Source organism: Nannospalax galili, unplaced genomic scaffold, assembly GCF_000622305.1.
Source record: "Nannospalax galili isolate Female #2095 unplaced genomic scaffold, S.galili_v1.0 scaffold918, whole genome shotgun sequence".
In the NCBI taxonomy this organism is placed as follows: domain Eukaryota; kingdom Metazoa; phylum Chordata; class Mammalia; order Rodentia; family Spalacidae; genus Nannospalax; species Nannospalax galili.
Window position 1 is genome coordinate 492,414 of NW_008343216.1, and position 3,634 is coordinate 496,047.

A 3,634-nucleotide genomic window follows, 5' to 3' on the forward strand; every position below is an offset into this window, starting at 1 on the left:
TTCATGGACCAACCCTGGCTTTTACAATTTTTCTGCCTCTTCTTCCACAATGGTGCATGAGCCATGGGTAAGTGAGTTAAATACAGGAGTCCTATCTAAGGACAAACACTCTGCAGTCTCATAAAATCTTATTTCTGTCATATTTCTAAGCAAAGGAAATTTCTTAGCATATGCTAAGTATATATCCTTTTATTTACAGACAAGAATGCCATACACCATTCATCAAAAATGCTTCTTTTGGCAACAGGTGGTGGCTACTGCAGAGTTCCACAACTAGTCACACACAGAGAATATACGACTGAGAGATGCTCCTCCCTAGGTGACATATCTGCAGTGGAACCTCTACACCTAAGGCTGATGGAACATAGTGGAACAGGGTAGAGTAAAAACTAGCGCACCCCTCAACTCTCACCAGTAAAGCTTCCTAATACAACAAGATATGAGGCACACAGAAGACCACAACTTTCCAAGTTTTAGAGAATATGAGACTGCAGAATGTGTGTACCTGGATAGAACTCCTATATTAAAATGGTTTTTGTTTGTTTTGTTTTTTTTTTTTTACTTTCCCAAATTGTAAATTTTTCTTTAGAAGCTTAGCTAAGGTATAGGTGAAAGAATACTTGTGCTGCAAAAGAGCAACAGAAAAATAATGGGAAAGCTCTTGTGGCTTTTACTGGAAGAGATCCAACATTAAGGCCTGGAAACCCAGGATCAACTGTGGCATGAGAAACATAGCTGGGCCTTGGGGAAGGCAGGAGGTCTGTTCCAGAGTACAGGACTTCAAAGACCAGACTCTGCAAAAAACAGTGGCCTTCTCTGTTTCCATCATAAGAGGCAAAGCCTCTGTCATTATAAGTAAGGTTTCTAGTAATGAGGAGCATATACTCTGCATGCTCCAGTTTCCATCGTTTAAAAATAAAAATGAAATACCAAGATTCCTTAGATCTCAAGCCTATTTTTTTAATAAAGAGTATAATTAATCAATTAAAGTAGGGCCAAATAAAATATGAACCTTCACAATCCTTAATTCAAAGATATTTTAGACCTTCAAGTAAATCAAAATGCTTCCTGATATTCCATGGAAATCTTACAGTGAAGAACTATTCTTAGAATTCTACCTAAGGAGAAACATGATACAGTTTGTGACATCTCCTTCATAGCATAAAATTATCATTTTTAGAACTACCAAAAGTGGAAAGTCTCAAATCTGAATATCAGCCCCGGTGTAATGCTTTCCTTGACTCTCAGTCTGCCCTTGGCTAGTATATTTGTAAAAAGCAGTACATTGCATAAAGTCTAAAATTAAGGTATCAATTAAAATCTTCCAGTATGGAGTGTCTCCTCATTTCTTCATGGAGGGAAGCTTTTCTCTTGTCAAAGAACATTAGACCTAGCCCTAAAAGTGTTGCTAGTGTACCTTTCCCTTTGGACGACTTGACTCTCATTATTTTCTGTTTTCACAATTGGCTGAAGCCATGGGAGACTTAGCTGCTCATTTTTCAGTTTCCAATTCTTTAATAAAAATGAAAAAATGCCTCTTATCTATGTATAGCTTCACTGTATCTCATTATCATCTCAATTTTTAAAGAAGGGGTCTCCTGGAATTCTATCTCACTGAGATCTACCTGCCTCTGCCTGCTGAGTGCTGGGATTAAAGGTGTGCACCACCAGGCCCAGAGTTCATTCAAATTTTCTGTATCCTGTATCCTAGGAGACAGAGAAACATCTCATGAATAAAGCTTCTTGAACAGATGTCCTGTTATACTTTTTCCATGCTGATGTTTGCATGACCACTGAATCTTCTTTTCTATTGTATGAAAAATAGTTTGGTCCAACATATAGCTTAGATATAATTCTCAAATTCTCTTTTTTGTAACTATTTATATTTACACATTATGGATAGAGCTTGTGACCTTGTGAAAGCAGTAACCAGCATATGAGTTTCATAATATCCCATATCTTGTCAAATTAAATAGCGGGACTTCAATTATTCTAGGAATAAATTGTCAACTATTGACATTCTTAAGCGATGGTAAGCAAACATCACATTTCCTTTAGTTTCTTTTTAATTTTTTTCTCCTTTTATGTACTGGAGGTGAGTTATAAAATGTTATTTCTCATCCTGTTTGACTTTGACTTTTATGACCTAACATTCTTTCATTTTCTGTACCTGTTCCTCTATATAAAATGTATTTTAGAAAAAGCTCCAAGTAAGTGGCAAGCACAGTGTCCTTGATATTACAGTTATCAAACTGTCCATAACATTGGTGAACTTTTGAACTTTTATAAAATGGGTGCTACTTCTTCTTATTCCATAAAATCCCAGAATTACCTCTGAAGCTACAAAAAGTATTGATTCATTGTGTGAACATTTTACAACTAGACATTTTATGCTAAAATAATGTATTTCTTTTCTATTACTTTATATTACAAAGAATGCAAACACATCATCAATAAAAAATGCCGATTATTCAATCAAAATGACTTTGAACTTCTTTGGCAGAATGCATTTATATTGACTGTCTTATTGTCACTTATTGATTAATTTCCATAAGTGCTTAAAGAGCTTATCATATGTGATCTTTTCATCTTTTGTTTAGTTTAGTCTTTCAAATTTGTGATTTCATCTGCCTTGTTATGGTTCAGAACTTTCTTTATAGATTGTTTAATGGACTTTATTTCCTGTTCTTTTGTTTCTGGTGCATTGCAGTTTCACTTCTCTGGGCAATTTAATCTTATTGCCCTGTCTATAGACAAAGTTATAATGAATCACCTTTCTGACAACATCTATTTTATGTGTTAATTCTCATATTCACTGATATCCATAATCTCCAGGATCCTTCTAATTCACCTAACTCCCAAAAGCATAGGTTTGAACTTTTACTCTGATATGATAATGAATAGGAAGTTTTTATTTTTAGGACTCTGATTTTGTTCATTTGCATCTCAATAGTAATCACTGACTTAAATATTCTGAGCAGCAGAGGTGAAGTGTTAACATATGCAAAGGTAGGACAGAGCAAGAGCACCTGATGCAAGGCAGCTGCACAATAGAAGTGAATTGTTCTATAGCCTTCCAGGGTCCAATTTATTTTTGGCAAGAAAATGTTAATGCTGATTATGCTATTGCTTGAGGGGTAGATTGAAAGAGCTAGACTTTAAAAGGAGAGAAATAAGAAATCTAGAAATCAAAGGATTAAATTTGAAGATCATTGTTTCTGACTATGCTTTGTTTAAACATATCTTGTCATAAGTTCATAAACATTTATCTTAGTTTTTGTTTTGTTTCGCTTTTCGAGACAGAGTCTTCCTGTAGCCCCAGCTGGCCAGGAACTCACCATGTAGACAAGGCTGGTTAGCTGCCTCTGCCTCCCAACTGCTGAAACTAAAAGCATGTTCTACCATGCTCAGCTAAAGTTTACCTATACAGGACATTTCAATTTCAGTCACATGAAGAAGAAACATATTTTCTTATTTTGGAACAAATATGCCTTCCTGAAATATTTATTTGCTAGTCTATTTGTACATTGTTTAGAGTAGAGATCAAAAATAAATATAATTAAAAAAAAGGTGGCTTATAGGTCCTGTTGTATTTTTTAATCTCTGAAATAAATATGCTGGGTCATAGGTAGTT